The sequence below is a fragment of the Ciconia boyciana genome, chromosome 3 (genome assembly GCF_034638445.1).
Source record: "Ciconia boyciana chromosome 3, ASM3463844v1, whole genome shotgun sequence".
In the NCBI taxonomy this organism is placed as follows: Eukaryota; Metazoa; Chordata; class Aves; order Ciconiiformes; family Ciconiidae; genus Ciconia; species Ciconia boyciana.
The window spans coordinates 103,229,631-103,248,751 of record NC_132936.1 but is presented as its reverse complement, the minus strand read 5'-3'; the positions used below and the strand labels follow the sequence as shown (position 1 = coordinate 103,248,751).

Genomic DNA, 19,121 nt, shown 5'->3' with positions numbered 1-19,121 from the left:
TGTCTTGTTTTTCTGTGTGGTGTTTTTCTGGGAGGGGTGGGGGGAATCGGGGAAGGGAGGGAGAAAGTGGGAGGGAAAACTTGAAATCTGAATATAAGACACTGGTGGGGGATCCAGTGCTTACCAGCCATGTTGTCATATTGAAAAAGCCATTGTTTTTAATTCCTGCCTAGTATGAAATGTTTGTTTTAAAAAAAATCCTTCCTGCTGGAAAGAAAAATGTATTTTTAAAAAGAAAAAAAATCCCTCTTTTGGCTATGAGAATGTCAGCTGTATGAGTTGTGACCATATCATGACATGCTGATCAGATATAAATAAATTTTTATCTCTCAGGACTCTATCTTGTGGTTTTACTCTTCTGGTAACTGTCACAGGTTTTCTGAAAGGATGCTCTGCATTTTTAAAGATCATTAATTTCAACTGAGGCAACAAATAAAGGTATGTGGATGTCATGTGTGCACACTCTGGTTTACAAAGAAACATGTCTTGTTGATTTAAAAAAAAAAAAAACCAAACCAAAACGCACCCTGTGAAATATACTGAAAGGCTTGCTGCAGGTTAGCTCAGGCCCAGGGGAATTGCTGCGGTTAGGTTCCAGTTCCAGTGTTTCTCTCCCTCTGTCTCTCCCTGCCTCTCCGAGAGCTGCTGTGAGCTTCGAATATGCTATAAAATAGCACGCTTAGCCCGTGGGGCACGCAGAGTGAGTACATAACTTCCTAGCTGATCATAAATGGGTGGCTTCTCTTAACAGAAGTTGCAGAGTAATGGGCAGAGCTGGAAGAATGGGGCTCAGAACGGACCGGGAGTCTGAAGTGTGGGCAAAAACACGCGCCTGAGATGGTCAGACATGTTACGTGCTGTAGTTACCTTCACTTTTGAGATCACAGTTATCTCCTGCAAAAAAGTCTTTCTGGTTGGTATCTTTATAGATAGAATCCATTAGGACTTAAATTTCCCATATGTCCTTGGGTTCCCTGTGGCATAAGGAAGAGCTCTCTTCGGTCGGTTGTCCTTTCTAATGTCAGTCTGGTTTTGTGCTGAGTTAGCCAGTTGGTTTGATTAAGACTTCTTCAGAAGTTGGAGAAGTGATACATCAGGAACTTCAGAGCAGCTAGTGCTAGCATCTAGTGCAGCTGAATAAAAGTGCTTATATTTTTACTTAAAAAAAAAAAAAAGTTGTAGAATTTGTTGTAAATGATAGTATTGCCCAAGTAGTAAAGGCTGATGAGAATGGATAGGTTGATCCGTGCGTATTAAAGATGGCAGGGAGCTCCCTGGATTGTGATGTGCAGATTCTTTGGAAAATTGGGAAAGTGGATGTTGTGACAGTGATAAATAAGATCAAACTCCCGGTCCATGCAATGAGTAAGTAAGAAGCTAACCTCAGTAAGGCCAGTCAGTGTGGCTTTGGGAGAAAGCAGCAATAGCTTTGCTAAACAAAACTACAGTACTAAATTTGATGAGATGGCAAATGCGGCTGATTATCGTGTGACAGAATATAGTTGAGGCTTTGTAATCTCACTTGAGAATCTCAAGGAGAAAAACCGTAAGGGATCAGTTTATATTAAATTGCTTTTGAAGAGAAAATTTTCCATTTGCAGTTAACTAGTATAATTCTCTACAGATCTGTTCAATGATATACAATATTTTCATAAATGATACAAAATAAAATACAAATTTTTTTATTCTGCCGATTTCTTATTTATGAGGACAAGTCACTGAGTAGTCCAAATCACTTGGTAAAGAGTCTTTGACAGTAAGCATCGTAACAGGGGCAAAAGGAAGGTCATCTAGCTACAGGGATTAGATGAAGAGTCTTATCAGGAAGATAAATTGTCCCAGAAGACAGTGACAGTGAAAAGAATTGAGAGACTCTGGCAACTGATGGCTGCATACGAGTTTCCATTGTGAATAAATACCTATATATAAATAAAAGGGCAGACTTGACCCTCTGAGCAGATATACCAAGTAGGAGCTAGAGGGCAGTAGGATTTCTGTCTGCAGCGTTAGTGAGACCATCTATTGAATATTGACCCAAAATGCCTAGACAAGATGGAAGAAAAAAATTTCTAAACCAGTCTTTCCCTCCCCACAGTGTTCTTGCTTCTAGGTTGGGCACGGCTGGCTGGCTGACTTGGAGCTGAAATAAATGCTGCCCAGTCCCTTAGTACGGTTTTCTTCACCTCTGAGGGGTGGCTGGCTGCTCACTGCTCCTTCCGCCTGTCTTGCCTTTGGTGAAACTGCACACTCCCAGCTCTGAGCTATGGCTCTCTAACTCATCTGCTTGTTACACCCTGGGCCGCCTTTTTTTCCTTGCCCCACAGTTTTGGTTGTTTTTTAGGGAAGAATCATTCCCCTTCAACCACTGGCTCTCCCCTCAGAAGCAGCCGACTCCATCACACAAGAGGTTAGAAGCTGAAACTTCTGATTCAGATGCAATGATGTTAAACACTGCTGCTGGTTAACTTCTGTCGCACCCTCACCTCCCACCAGCGAGTCCCCTCAGCAAGCCTGTTTCCTTTTTCTTGCACTCATCTGCTTTCCTGAGGAGGAGGTGATGGGTACAGCAGCACTGTGAAACCCAGCCTGCCAGCGCTTTCCTCCAAGGAGAAGCTGCTGGGTTTTCTTTTCCTCCACACTTTTGAGAACACGGAAGATGCATTTGTTGTTGTTGTGCTCCCTTATCTCTGTGTTTCTCTGAGGGTTACACACTGGGTCTTCCTCATCAGCAAGTATTGAAGGGGAGAAACCCGGACCTAGTAGATAGGGGCTCTCCTGCACCTGTATCTTCAAGTGCACAAGATGTTCTGTGTCCTTCTGAAAAAGAAAGAAAACTCCCTCCACTGGACAAGACGGTAATTTTCCTGCATTGAAAACGCCAAACTTAAAATCTGTAGAACAGAATTGATGGTGTGGGTTGGTTTTTTGGGGTTTTTTTGCCACTGCTTTGGCTAAATACTCCCTTGCAGCTGGTAAAAGTAGTGGAACATTTTATGTGCAGTGCTCTGCTCTGTTACACCACAGCCAATGACTTTGGGGCCTACGCCAAGCACAATTTTAAGAGCCTTCAGAGCTGAACCTCATATGCTATAATTAGGGTGGGGCTGTTTTTCCAGGAAGTTTCTTAGCCAAAAGCGATGACAAAAATAAGTATAAATATTATTTTAATAGACCAGTAGAGTCTTAAAACTAAGCTTCCTTAATTGCCCACAAGCCTGCAGTAATATTTGCTGAATTAACCAGTGCTGGATTAATTTCTGGCAAATAAATTTTCTCCTGTTTATTCCAATATTGAGCATTGATTCCTTGGTCACTTAAAGTTGTAGCTGATGGGTTTAGTTACTCCAGCCATTGCCCTACAGTAATACTAATAAGATATGGTAGGTGTTTTATGTTTGCAGTGTAGCTGTTATCTAACGTTTAGAACAGTAGTATGTTCTGCAGGCAGCTAAGTATTTGCGAAGCGGACAGAAGAATGCGTAGGGGGGGACAGTCTCCAAAGGTTGCCTGTAACACCTCCTACCGTGTGCCCCTTATGCAAGTCGTGCTGAGAGAAGGATCTAGATCAAGACTGGTTTTTAGCATTAGTCATTGAATAAACCTTCCCCCCACACACACAAAATGAAGCTATACCAACCCAACCCCTAAAAGACCCCAGACGGAGCCAATTAAAGCTATAAAGGTAATCTGGAAAAACTTATGTTAGTGGAAGAATAAAGTCTAGTTTGCTCAGTTTATCCAAGGGTAAGTAAATACAATTCTATTATGCACAAGTACTTGGCAGGTGCTGTCGGCCATGGACTCCACTCTGGAAGAAAAGATTTACGATGCAGCAGTTCAGTGTAGAATATAGCCGAGTTCAGAATGGAGGCGGGGGGGAGGCCCCAACGTGGGTATGTGTTCAGTTCTCCATCCCTCAAGTCTCGAAATCAAAGCGTTGTCTTAAATATTTTATTACAGAGCTGAAATAGAAGTAGGTACTGTTTAGCCTAATTACTGGGGGAGGTTGTGACCTACGTTATGCAGGTAACTAGGCTAGATAATTGTCATGATGGCTTTTGGCCCAAAAGTCTATGAAACTTACAATTTTATTAGTAGCTAGATGGCCAATTCTTTTTTTAGGCTTTTAACTTCTCAACACAATGTTTCCACTTTCTGCCCCAGGCTTACAAAGACGCTGATTCTGCAAGAAATAGCAACAAATAAAATACTAATTTTTCAGACTACTCAATAATTTTCATGTTTGGAGTTAACTATTGAAATGCCTTCCTTTATTATGTAAACGCAGATGCTAGGAGCTGCGTAGAGAATCAGGCCCCAGATATGTCTGAGCCATTATCCTCACACCCAGAATAGCCAGGACAAGTGCCTCGGGGAAAATTGTAAGGATCCCTGGAGTGGACAAGCATCAAATAACCTTGCTATATATAGGGATTTTCTTCGTAATCCTTCCATTAGAAGCTGGCTTAATGTCCTGGCCCACTGAAATGTATATCCCTATTTTGTTTTCCTTTTAGTTTACTTCCTCAGTGTCGGTTTTGTTTTGTTGTCCTGCTACATTTTTGAGCTTAGGGAGGTTAATGGGTCCTGCAGGCCACTTATGAGCGCTTTCAAAAGTCCACTTTGTTTCAGAAAAAGCTTCATTCATTATAAATGTTCTGTCTTTGCATTGGTTGTTCTTTCTGTCTTACGTTAGGAGAGGTTTAAACAAAAAAAAACCTGATGTAGCTTTTTTTCCCTCTACCTTTCCTAGTTTTATATATCTCTGTCAGTCTACCGTGACTGAGGAATTCTCCAAACTACTTAAATTTCTGTTCTCATTCTGGTAGATCCATCACCTGCATAGTTAAGTTCCTTCTGCTTCAGAGAATTGATTGTCCTATCAGTATAATTTATTTAAATACTTATTAAAATACAGCTTGATGGCAAGAGGATTAGATTTATTAATGGATTTACCATTAGTGATTTCCTGACTCCAGTGAAACATACATAAATCAAACAGTAAATATGTTAGCAGCTACAGCAAAAAATCTACTGCCAATAGTTTTTAATTTCCTGCACAAAAATACACACATTTAATTTTATTGCATAGTGAAGAAGACTAAAAGGATAAAGCTGTTCCATAAGGTAAAGTGAGCAAACAGAGAATTTACTTCCTTCATCCTAGTACTATCTGTCTTTAAAAACCAAAACAAAAACACTCAAATGAGGTTAAGTTTAATAAGCTTCTGCTGGCATCTCCCTGAAATCTTTGAGAACCAAGCAGTTGTTTATAGAAACCGACATGCTGCTACCCTGAAGCAGAGCTCTCTGGGGAACAGCCCTGTCTCCCTAACAGATCTGTGAAAAGTTGGCCTCTGATTTTTTATTTGTCGCCCTTGAATTTATTATATGTAAATAAATCCAAAATATTCAGTTAAGCCAAAGGGTGAGGATGTGGAAAAACTACGTATTACTATGCAAAAAGCTCCTGACCTTTATTTTCTGGTTTGCATGTACCTCTCCAGCACTTTGTTGTGTAAGGAGGTATTATATATGCTGTGTACGGTAATGCAGGCAGCACAGCAAACCTGAGTGTATTAAGGGTAGATATCACAAGGTCAGAAGTGCCAATTGCACTAATTAGTGCAATCCTGACTAAGAACAGTTACATGACTTTATTTTTAATGAGCACAAGGATTATGGGAATTTAGATAGAACAATAATCTATTTTTATCTCGTATTTTGTAAGCTCAGAAGATGAGTCAGGCATAAGCTGCATAGCAAGAAAGGCCAGAGCCATGGCTAAATGAACAAAACTGCAGGAACAAAAAGTTCCTTGCTTCGCAGCACTGCATGGAAGTCTCTAAGTTATGGCAATAACCCTCACTTGATATTGACAGTATGTGTTACAATGGCAAGGTAACGCACAAGTGCAGCACCCACCTAGGAAATTTAGTATGACAAGATTATTTTTTTTTAATACCTCGGTGTTTGCAAGTCAGGAGGGAAAGAAAATACATTTTGCTAACAGTTAATTATACTTACTTCTTCTAACTGCTGCATCATCTGCTATTGAAGGTTAAGAAGGCTAAAACTGTTAAAAGAAAAAAATAATCAACAACAAAAAAGGAGCTGTAGAAAACTGCAGCTTTTCAACTGATCGGTCTTCCTCTATGTCATAAGCTGGCAAAAGGGGTATAAGCTTCATGTTCTAACTTCATCAGGGATCCTTTAAAGACAGTTGATGGTTGCAAGGCATAAGAGATGCCCAATCTTGTAAGGTGGTCAGTTACGTTGTCCGTACTGTATATGGCACTCGATTAGAGAGTGCCCCAAGGCGGCACCGCGTAGCAGTTTCTCGGGCTACAGGCTGAAAGTAAACCAGAACAAACTCAAACAATAAGGCTCCTGTGCCTAAACCTGACAACTGAATAAGCTATAACTGAGAATCCATTTCTGGCTCTTTGTAATGTGTCCTGTCATGCTTGGGGTTGCATTGATTTTTAGTTACAATTCTTATAAAAATAATTAAAAATTAATTATTAAATATTTTTAAAGCATTGTGCTTTTGTGAAGGGACTAAATGTTGTTAATCCAAAATGCTTTATTTAACACCCATATCTTCCAGAATCAGGATGCAAGACAGTGCCTAGACTTTCTCCCTAGAAAGACCATGGTATTTCAATTTTTAAAAAGGAAAAACAAAACAAAACACACAACCCACATTTCTTTGAAATGGGAGCCTATGTTCTTAGATCACTGCTGTCAAGATATGCCTTGAAGGCAAAGTTGGGTGTCAATTACTCCAGACCTGTTACTGTGATGATAACTGTTAAAGTCTAAATTAATGAGCAAGCAATGAGGTGCATGCAGGAGTCTTGGGTATGTGTTTCCACAAGGACTAGGAGCTGACTTACATGTTTATGCAAAATACATGTTCTCTGTATGGAAAGGCTACACACTGAGATTTGCTTACCCTCTTTCCTGCCTTGTGCACTGACTGCTAGTAATTAAATCAAACACTGAAGATGGTATCTCCTTTTTGTCAGGAAGCCATTTGCATTTCTGAAAAGCTAGAGGCAGACAAAATCGAATCAGTGGGAAAGTCAAAACAACTTTCTACATCTTGAGAGATGCGAAAGGGGACTTGCAGCTTTTAAAGGTTCATTAAATCTCATTCAGAAAAGGGTGAGGATAGAAAGCTAGCTTGCTTCTTCCACCTGGGGTCTCTCTACAAATGCAACCTAGCCTGGAAAATACACGCTAGGTTAAGTGGGTAGGCCCAGCATCTACAGTTTGTCAGCTTACTACCTGCCCTTGAACTGCATTCAGGATTGCGTTCAGAAAAGTAAAGTGTGACTTTCTCCTGTCCTTACAAACCTTTATAAAACTTTCCACTTTTCACACTTCATTTGCCTTTATCCCTACCTGACCAAAGTTACGTGTGTTTTTAGGATGACTGGATCTCATGAGGGCACCATCTCCTTGGATATGCAATTTAAAAGCTGGAGCACTCTGGTAGGTCCCTGTATTTCAGCACATTTTTCCAGGGGGTTGAAAAGATAACAAAGTGCACCCCCACTATGCTACATGAGCTGGTTGAATAATTTGCAATACAAGCATTGGTGTGGACAAAATATTTTCTGGTGATTAATCTTAGTTGGGAAAGTAGGGTGAATCCTGGTATCCTATAGGGGTTGATAATAACAGTTGATAATTTAGGGTTTTTTAGATATTACCTTTTCAGATAAGACATAGACCAGGATTTTTCCTATATCAGAATATGGCATTAATGTCAGCAAAAGTTAAACTGAGTCTGATTTGAATTGTGCTGCTCTTTCCTCAGTCAAGCAAATCCCCATGGTACTAAAACCTGGGTGATTTAACATTTGGATTGCTATTTCATGCCCAGGATCCTGTTTTAGGTTGAAAACAAGAAGCTTAAGAGAAAGCTTGGAGAAACAAGCTCACATCTATAGAAACAAGTTTCTATATTGATCTATAGAAACAAGTTTCTCACATGGAGAAACTGAAGTTTAGCAGGAAGAATAAAATGATGGTTTCAGCTGTGCACAAGGCTGTGGGCTTCTTGCTGGCTAGTGTTTGTTCTTTGTACTCCAAACATAGAGTTGCCACAAACATAATTGCACAGGCCAGCCTGTAGGAGAATCTTGACTTTTGGCAAAGTCCACAGTTCCTTTAAGATGATAATTGTCTCTGCTAAACACTTCTTAAATGTAAAATCCTTCCGGCAATTATCTGCTGCAGATAGAGAGAAACCTGCTATTTCTATCTAATTTTCATTCAAAGGTTGGGGAACATCTCTAGAAGAACAGCTTGTAGCCACCAGCTGCACCTGGATTGCTCAATACCTTACTATCCGAATAGTGCAGAATTGACAGTATTACCTCGCCTGCTGTGGTTCTGCAGAGGCTCTGCTACCTCAGTCCTTCAGGACACCGAGTATCTTTCTTCCAACTTGCATCATCAGTGGAAGTTTCCAGTGCTGAAATGTTAGAGTGCTTCACCCCTCTAAAAGGAGATGTATAAATAAGAGGCTCATTACATCTGTGCTGAGACTTTTGGACTGGACATGTTTGTTGTTTTAAAAGATCTTTCAAACTGGTTGCTGTCATTAGTTTTCTCTGGTGATGTAGCAGGTTACTAATTATGTTATATTCACCTGAGCTGTGGTAGATATCAGGTATTTGCTAAACTGACTATCAACCAGATTTATTAGGAAGGCCTGGGTTTCTGTGGCATTGGGTTAGCATCTGTACTGCTTGCTGTGCTGGCCCAAATAGGAATTTCTCAGAGCAACAGCTGTGGGATCTTGAGCTTGTGCTCAAGCAGTGACTGAGAGATTTTACAATAAATGTTTCAGCTAAATAGCCAACGAGAAGCTGCTCTCCTATTAGCCTTACTTTCTGCCTGCCCCCATGCCGTCCCAAAGCTGGGGAAGAACTCTGCTGATGTTCTCTCTGGATTTTTAGCTAAGTAATGGCTCATACTTAAGACTTACGTGAGGAGAAAGCTCACTTACTTATGTCAGGACTGCACCATGCACCATGCACCACAGAAAGTAAAGAGATGGAAAGATACTTCTATTTAGCCATGTCACATACCTACAAGAAAGACTTAGAAGGATATTTAGAGATTGCAATTTGCTTTAACATTTGCATAAAAGTGGAAAGAAAAGGCAGTAAGTGCATGTGTGGCAAAATTAAAAAGAAGAGTGGCATTTACAGCTGCTTAGTTTAAAGTGATGAGTAAACGTGACGTGAGGGATGCATTATTTTTGCACTGTACTGGAAAGTCTTTTCTTCCAGTTTTATAAAACATTGATTTTTATGTTTTTATTGTAAGTAATTAGAAATCTAGGACTAGCGTTAGTTATGTATAGAGCAAGTGTTAGGGCTAGCAAATGTGTCGAGGTTTAATTCCTGTTTTATATTGTGTAATGGCTTTTCCTCAACAAAAGATGTGTCAGGGAGGGAATGAATTTCAAAGTAAATGCCTGAGACTGAAGCTGGGACACCTGATTGCCTAACCTGGGTGAGATGCCCTGTGGAAGAGTACTGCTCAAACACAATCTCTCAAACCACATCAAGTCTTCATCACTGGGTAATGTTTAAAACACAATCTGCAATCGGCTCCTAGTGATGCGTGCAGTCAGTGAAAAGCAGCCTCTGAAGCTGCCTGTTCATCGCAGTGCCTCTCCTATCTGCAGTGCTGGCTCCCCCCAGGTTCCCCAATGGATGGGAGCACTGAGGTCTTAATTCATGGTCCTTACCCGATTTATCTGTGGCAGATGAAGAGCTTACTACCGCACCTTTCAGTTTCTCTGCTAGTGGTAACTGCTACATGAAGAAGTTGTAGATGGGTGGTGTGCCTTCAGGTGTTACATTCAGAGTGTGGCATACTGATTTGAACGGGCCCTGATTTCAGTTTGTATTAACACACCAGGCCAAGAACTGAGGCAGCAGAGGGTTGACTAACAGCGGTTGCCAGATCTCACTGCACTGGTCCAAGAGGTTACCAAACACAGAGCTAGAGCAGGAGAAGAAAAGTTCAAGGAAGAAAAAAACAGACTTTAGGACAAGGGTCTGGTGAGCTCACCACTGAAGACGAGGTTATGGGACAAGTACTCAGTATTCACCTTTATGGGAGTTGGTTGCCCATTCAGCAGCAATTAAATGCTCTACCCTGCCCTCATTTGAACTGTTCCTTGCTAGGGGACCCATAGCACTTGTATTACAATGTGTCTCTTCCTACCTTTTACTCTTTTCTGATACAAGCACCTTACTTCTAGCTTGTTCTTTCCAAAAATCTGAAGAAAAATAGTTGCTTGACTGAAGCAGCTAATTTGAATGTAAGAGATAGGAAGCAGCTTTGTAGAAATAATTATGAACAAGCTTACAGTGGTTTAGTTAAACTGGTTCAAGCATGTGCAAGTACACTTACTTTGCTCTGAGACATAGCTTCCACTGTTCCTCGTAAGTCTCCAGAAGCACTAGTTGTATTGTTGTAAGCAGTACCTTCAACTGGTGCTGCTGTGCAGCTCTGCACGTAGACCAATTTCTCCCTTTTCTCTCCTACATCTATTACTGCAGAAGTAACACCCTGAGTTAAGAGTTGTTATAATGGTAAAATAGCCTGCTCTTGACAAATTGTATCGAGCTTTGAAAACAGATTAGCACAACCAAAAAGAGATGATCTCTTTCTTACTTTTAGGGAGAGTGAGAACAATGTCTTAAGAAAACCAGGTCACCTGCTCCTTGAACCCATTTTCATGGGGGTGTCTGGTCATATCTCCGATGCAATGTGTTAGTAAGAACATTGATCCCTATAAGCACATGCCTCTCAGCCTTGTTGACTAATGCACGCTAACAGATACTGTGGGTGAAGCATCGTTATGTAATTGTGCTTGTGTTGCAGACATTGACCCTCCCATGACATAACAGATCCTGTATTAAAGACAGAAGCAGCTTTATCCTAAGTATTATTGCTAATGTGAACAGACCTAAACCTGAGCAGATGCACTGCTGCTACATGCAATGTTATGCCACAATGCCAATAATAATTTTCAATTTAAAAAGCATACATTGTTTCATTTGTTCATAAAGAAAAAACAGATCTTCAGGTTCTGAAGATTTTGTAGTTTAACATCGGTGGTGTTACAAAGTCAGTATTAGATAATTGTAAAATGTGCATTAAGCAACATATTTTGACCTTGACTACTCAGACCTCAATTATTCAACCCTTCCAGTTATTATAAAAGGGGTCAGGTCCTCTGATGTCTACTAATTAAAATTAAAAATGAAAACGTTCCCAATTTGTCTGAAACCTCAAAACATATTTAGTATACCAGCAAAGAGAAAGAGATTAAAAATGTTGAAGAGGGGGAGGGAGAAGAAAATGAAGGGTCCAATTCATCAGAATACTATTGATTTTGACACTGAAATGTTGGAGGCCATTTCAGTATTTTAAACAACACATGAAGCCTTGTGGTCAGTCCACTGGACTGGCGTTGGAAGAGACTTGGAAGCCGTGCCCCTCTGGCCTACCAAGTGGCTTTGCCTCCTCGGGCTTTTGTGTTCTGCACTGAAAAACACTGACAAAAACCTTATGCCCACCCAAACCAAAACTAGCCATTTTCTGCCAGCACAATATGCTGAATTAGCTTGTGAAGGGATCAAACTAACACCAGATTCTGTCTAATGTGAAACTACAGAGGCTAGGTAACAGCTCAGTGTTTCCCGTTGGATGGCACCAATATGATTGTCACCTCAGAAACACAGGACTAACAACTCCATTGCAAGTAAGGTTTAAACTGGGGTCCTGTACTGTCTGGTATGTCTGCTAGGCTTCCTCTTCCCTTGTTGCATGTCCCATGCAACCACAAACTGTGTCCTCAGATCTTCTAGACACCAATACCTTCTTTTCACTCAAAATTACAGGTTATCATACTTTGATTATCACTCCAGTACACCAGTACTATTCAATCAATGAATATTAGAGGACATTGCTATTTTTCACAAGCAGTTGAATCACAGACAGCTAAAGCAGCAATCTTCATCTGAATTTTTCATTTAAAAAATGAAACCTTTCATGGAGCTGACTAAGCTGTCTGTGTGAGCCAACAGGCGACAGGATTGATTGATTTCACGGGGACCGTGCAGAATTCAGTCATCTGTACCACTGAGAAGCACAGAGCAAATGGTCACGCTGTTACTGAAGTTACTGAATTAAAGTTGTCAGTTTAGAGCAGTGCAGGCCAGCACATCTTAATCAGAAGAATTCAGAGCCAATTCTCATTAATTAGAAGTCATGTAATAACTATATGGTATGTTTTTCCATTAAAGACATTATGAAAGGCCTTTGGGAAAAGAAACGTATTTTACTAGACGGAATAATAAGATACTGCCTTTTCCTACAATCTTGCTTGAGTCATATCCGTGTAGTTGCGATGATCTATAGAAAGTTAAGAATCCATTTTTAGATTCTTTGACACAATATATAGCAGCAAAGCAAGCATGAAGCTTCCAGGAAGTGTGGTGCAGGGTACATTTAAGCTGAACATGTAAGGAACATTTAAGGAACACGTAAGGATTGAAAGGCAGTTTCTAATAGACACATTAATGTAAGAGAAGTAAGAAATTATAGTCGTTTGTACCCCTAAAAATTCACAATAAAAGTCTAATGACCATTTAAATTGTACCCTTGCTCCTTTGTTTCTGAGGTGAGTCATTGGTCACATCCAACTGGACACACTAACCTGTCACTTAACCTCCATAACAACATGTGTACATTGACTGACATTAACTGAGATAACTAACATCTTTACTGCTATGGCACTTTCACAATAACGCTACTCCCTTTTGGTGTACATAGAGCTGTCAGCCTTCCTGGGTCTCCCTGTTAGCTTAGGTAAAAGCATACTCAGAAAAAATCCCTGAACTTACCTATGACCTTCCTGTCAATGCTAACATTGTAAGCATAAATGCACTACACTCTAATTTTCCTAAAGAGTAAGATGTATTAAAATAACTACTTGGACTGTCTGCAGTGAGCCAGGCCAAAGAACAGGCTGCTTCTTGTACTTTTACCTACACTTTTTTTGTCATCCTGTGGCTTAATGGAAAACTGATCTTAAGACCAAAAAGCTAGATTCAATTGTAACAAAAGACAGCTCTGAAATTAGGCTCAATACTTTATACTTTCAAGGCATTAGAAATGTAGTTTATCCATATATGACATTTTTCATTATGAAATGTACAAACAAAATTATATTCTCCATCCGCTCCATCATATTAGCAATTTGCAATAAAATATGCTATAGGAATGTTGGGTTATCCCAAAACCAAAAGGTTTTAGAATCTAGAATGATTATATTAAGATATGAGATTATTAAATGCTTATCTAGGATATGAAAAAGGATTCAGCCCTGTCATGACAACATAGGGAAATTATCTTGAAAACATGACAATGCTTTCAGAGTATTGTATTGCATTTTATTGCCATAAACCAGAAGGTTGTCTGGGAGTCTTGATGTTGCATTTCCATCCCACACATTAGGGATGGAAGAAACATCCCCGGTTTCCTAAGGAGACATGATTTTTTTGGTTGATCCATCTGTTGTTACCCTGCCCCACAGCTTTCAGGCCTATTGGCCATACTCAGCTGCATTTAAATCATGTAGAAGTCTCAAATGTGATCCTAAGAGGGTTTTTAAGCTGAAAAATTGATAGCTACATGGAAAGCAGACTCCCCAGCTTAATGACCCCCATGAGAAAAAAGTAGGCAGAATACAGGCATTTTCTATAAGCTGGCCAGCTGGCCAGTCTGTGGATGGCTGCACAGTAACTGCAGCGTGTGCTGTCTATGCCCAGTGGGCATTTCAGGGGAACATGCAGCAGAGCTGCTATTATGGGGTGGGCAGCAGAATTTAGGAGGCAAAGAACTCAAATCTGTAGGAATCCAACATTTGTTGGCTCTGTTGCTCATAGAACAGCTTGAGAGGATTTATCTTCTACATTTCTTTGAGGAATAATTCTTGGCTTGTGCGATAAATTACTACAGAATAAATCTACGAGAATATTAATAATGAAAGCATCTTGCTCTTCTATGCTGCAGCCCATCAAAAGATCAAAATCTCGATCACTACCTGTCTCCTGTCAAGTTGGTAGCAGTGCTGATTTCATTCTAGAGAAACAGAAGTGACACACAGCCACCGTGTCTGACTTGCTCATGGCCGCACAGGGAAACCAACAGGGAGGGGTTCAGTAAAAACAAACATTTTTAACAGCAGTATGTGGATAACTGATGTTCCTATTGTCCTTGTTTAAAGGAAAGGAAGGACTTATTCAAAAGTAGAGCTAGATTACTGCATTCTGCTTGTAGTCTACTGAAATAACTGCTACATGGAAGTATGGAACTCAAATATGTTGAGGAATTCCTTCCAAATATGTTGCTTGTTAGACCAAGTAGGCGATTCTGTTATTCTTGTAGAAGTTATGTTTATAAAAGCCCCCTGAAATCATCTTGTTTCCTGAAGCTTTTCAAGTATCATAATTAAACTGATTTTTATACATGATGTCTTTTTATTATAGTCACAGGGCTAGTTACTAAAATAAGCCTACTCTAGCTATTCAGAGTGAAGTCAGAGATAAGGCACCTATCGACTTGAACTGAGCTGAGACTTTGTGTTAAAACCTTAGTACAGCATTAAGTTCTGATTTTACAAATTCAGCTGTTAAGATATTAAAAGTTAAGGAAATTTCTTTCATCAGCTGGACAGGAACCTGCCCATGCTGCATGTAAAAATATTAAGAGCCCTAAAATGTTTTCTGAGCTAACAGGAGGCTATCAGGGCAATGAGTTAGGAGCAGACTGGGCTGAGCCCTATTCTCCCCAACCCTCTTGCCTGTCTCTCCCTTGCTTGTAATGCCTGTCCTCACACATCTTGGCATTCTTGCCGTGTTTGGGTTTCTTCAGTGGTCTGCTCCAGCATCGGTCTTTAGTTTGGCTGTCCCCAGGAAGGTCGCAAAGTCATTACGTATGGCAGGGTGGGATCAAGGAGAGGCCATGTCTGAGAACTTGGTGGTGAGCCTAGAGCAGCTCTGTGCTATGCTTTCTGTGGGTATTTGTAGAAGAGTGGGTGGAATACATCTCTCTGCTGGGCAGGAGTATCTGGCATGGCAGGAGCCATGCTCACACAAGGTAGGTTGAAATCACTTCATTCTTTTTGTTTTTTTTTTAGAAAGGGGAAGAGAAACAAAGGGAAGTGAGGCTGTTTTGTGAGGGATTGCAGATCAGCCTTCTTCACCCGAGGCCATTCGTTACTTCAGGACTCTGCCCTCATTCTCAGGGTTGCAAGACCTAAATTACTGTGTATACACTAATAAATCAAATCATTGTAGATAGGGAGAGGATCCACTGATACTGTGTAGGGATTGTAGCCAGTGATGTCTGGTTTTATGACTATATTGGCCTCAATGCTATTCATTCTGCATTGATACCAGTTTTAGAAAGAAAGGATTTGTGCATATTCTAAATTTAACCTGTACTGTTTCTCTTACCTATGTACACAGAACTCATCCTTTCATCTCCAGTTTGTTTTGGGCATTCATAGTGGGAAATTAGCCAGAAAGAAAATTAAAAGTTTTCCTGTTTCTTGATAGAAACAGCCTTAGATGTCCTATGATTTGAGCAAGGTGTTGGACCACATGATCTCCAAAAATCCCTTCCAACCAAAATTAGTCTACGATTCTATGCTGGTCTCCTGTTTAGAAGAAATTGCCACCTCCCGTGGACCTGTGTGTGTTATGCACTTTGTGGCCACATGCTGATTGTTTTCTGTCTCCAAGCTAGAGCTGCAGTTTTGCAGGACTTTAGGGCTCTTGTACCCACGGAGGCTGTCAAGTCCAAAGTTGCTGCTCTGCCTAGACAGCAGTGTTTGCGAGTATGCATTGCATATGGGGCTGTCTACTGTCCAGAGATTCCTTGTAACACCGAAACTTGTGGGTGGGGGGGTGAAATGAGGACAAGATGACAATGTCCATAGCAGAAATACCTCACAGTAATAGTTGTCGTCTCCATTACTGTCAAATTAAGTCTGAATTGTTGCCCATCACACACTGTTTAGCTTGAGGGAAGTGAAATGGTGGCTTTGCTTCCGTGGCAGAAATGAGAGTAGTTCAGCCCTCTGAGGAGCCTTGCAGAGTGGCAAAGGAAATGTCAAATATCATTTGGTCAAAGAGTATTTTTAAAGTCCTCTGAGGAACAGTCCTTGCTCTATACACTTTATCTCCACTACATATATAGAACAGAGAAACAGAAGGAGCTTTTTATTTAGGAAGTATCAGCTTTCAGACACAGCTGGGGACATTTAGAGTTGAGGCTACATTTGGACTGAGACAAGTTTTACAGACAAAATCTGCACCTTCAAGCAGCTATACTTCGATTCGAGAGCAGAAATGAGCGATAGATGGGACAACAAGCTGAAATTCAGTATTACCAGGCTCGATTTCAATAATTGTCATGTGACACTAGGCAAGTCCACTAAGCACTATCAACACGCCATCTCTAATCCAGCACAGTGAGAATCTCAGTGCAGCAGATGTAGTCCAAACTAGCTCAATATTTAAACTCTTAGACAAAATCTAGGCATGTGTTTAGGCACTCTGATAAATAAGATTGCATTTCAATGAGTGTTAAGTATCTCAATAAATGAAAGAACATCTATTTAGATACCGCGCTAGAATCAAAATCCCCAGAGAGGTTTGTTTCTACCTTTGTAGTGTACATAGTATGTCTAGAGAAAGGGAAAGATGATCATATGCTGAAAACAAGGGAAACTGATCCCTCTGTGGACCTTAATCAGTTTTTCCCTAGATGCCTCTCTATCAATTTGCTGGTTCATTTAAGTTTTTTCTTCTCTCACTTGAAGATCTACACAACTTCTTCTTGGATCCTCCAGATTACAAATTTGAAATTTGGTGGAAACATATTGAAGGAGAAAATGGGAAAGTGCAGCACAAGTTCTGTCTCTAAAAGCCAGTTCGAGGTCTTGAGAAAGAAGCCAATGGTGCTGAATGAGTTTAATGTGACGGTCTTGTCTAGAAAGCACTATGAAGCTGAGTGCTACCAGACCTGTATGTTAATACCAGAACTATCTTAGATGTATGGAGTGTGAGATAATGATTAGGCCTTCTGGTCTAGGATGCTACTGGTGTACTGTACTGAGAGAATTAAATGTTTAAAAGTCATATACTTGGGGTGATTACACAAAACCTGGATTATTCTCTGAGGTCAAGCAACTGCTATTGTTGCTTAAGGCTTCATAGATTAATGGTCATCCTCCATCTTGCAAAGTGACCTTAAAATTGCAGTAGAAAAGGAACTTAGAAATTATGTTGACAGTCTGCACTAATTACTCTGTGTGCAAGCAGGTACAAGTAGTTTGCTACATATGCATTCTATATGCCTGGCTAAAAACAATGCAAGACTCGCAGCAGGAGCTGGTGAGAAAACAGCTTAGGGGAGCCCAGGTGCAACTGGTAAGGTCACCTCAAGGAGAGAGCAACCCCTGTAATTCCTGGCATGGAGTTTAGAGACTCTACGGATTTTGCTTTCTTCCCTGGGCTCATGATGGTGGCTGCGTGGCTCCCTGTGGCCAGAAGGAGAATCACTTTCTCTGTGGTGAGCAACTCCGGCAAAGATTTTATTTGTGGGGTCACTTTGACATAATTCTAGGAGGTGGTATTGTAACTTTCGGCTGTTAAATGCTTCAGTCTATTCCATATAAAGCTTTGGAGCATGACTAATTAATTAATAATAATCACCTCTAGCAGAGAACACATTAACTGCCTGAACTCTCAGGACTTAGAAGACCAGAGAGAACAAGTTGGAAGATGCTGAGAAATTAAATTAGCAGATTCTCAGGATGGCAGCCAGTAATGGACCTCATGCACTCATGTGTGGTAAGGGATGAGCTCCGTGCCCTGGGGACCCAGGCAAAGCTGCTGTCTTCTCTGGGATTACACCGTGTGGGTACTTCCCTGAGGACAAGAAGGGAATGAGCTCTGGAGCACTCCAGAGCCCTGTATTTATTCAAACTAATATTCTGTGAATCAAATGATCTAATTAACTAAACATGCATTTGACCACAAAAATGTTATTTTTAGCTAACATTGCAAACCTATATCAGGGTTGCTTCTTTTTCTCACTGAACTCTCCCATCTATTTTCTACAAAATTCCCCTATTTTTCTCATTTAAATCGTCAGTAACCTGTGTCGCTGTTCCTGAATTTTGAACCTCAGAGCCTGTTATGTCTCTTCATCCTTTTTAATGATGAGATAAGCTTCTAACAGAAAGACAGACAGAAGTAAGCAGGTTCTTAGAAACAATTGTAACCAACAATACAGGTACAAGTAAAGTTTTCTTTCTGTTTTCAAGTAGAAAAAGAGGGGGCAATTACAGATCAATGTGATCCACAAAATTACATTCCAGTTTGGATTTTTATTACAAATTTCCAGGCTTCAGGCTAAGCTTGAGATGACACTGAAATCACCAAAATGGAAACAAATAAAATATAACAAATAAATAACAAATAAAATATAAAAAATAAAATAAGAAATAAAATATAACAAACAAACAAATAAAACAAGTCTCAGATTCTGAGCTTCAGCCCCCCCCAAACTGAATGAGGTATCGTAGAAATCAGATTTCACATTCAGAGAGAGAAAGTCTCAATGGCCTTAAGTATTTGTTTGTTGCATACCACAATAATTGTTATCATCTTAATTTTGCAGACTTGGGGACTGCGGACTGCCTGATGTGTCAGCAGCCGCTGCTCTAAACTGTTTCTTCTATACTGTAGCCACTAACAATATTATTGCCCTACTGTGTAACATCGCTGCAACATTTTGTCCCATTCTCAGTTTCCAGAAGGATGATAGCAATCTGGAAGAAAAAAACATGATCAAAGGCTGCACAGATGGTTCTGTAACAGCTGATAGGTAGCTGCAGTTGTTGATGAGTATTCTGGAGGTGACAGACAGCAAGGGCAAATAGGAATTACTGCCAGCATTTAAAGGGACTCTGCCAGGCCACAAAATAATCCTGATTAAAGAAA

General features: G+C 40.3%; 1 protein-coding gene across 1 annotated transcript in view; it reads left to right on the top strand.

The window, feature by feature from the left end:
* The window catches only part of NEK2 (NIMA related kinase 2), a 43,774-nt gene that overhangs the window by 5,535 nt on the left and 19,118 nt on the right, over window positions 1-19,121 (top strand). The gene's annotated exons all lie outside the window — the stretch shown is intronic.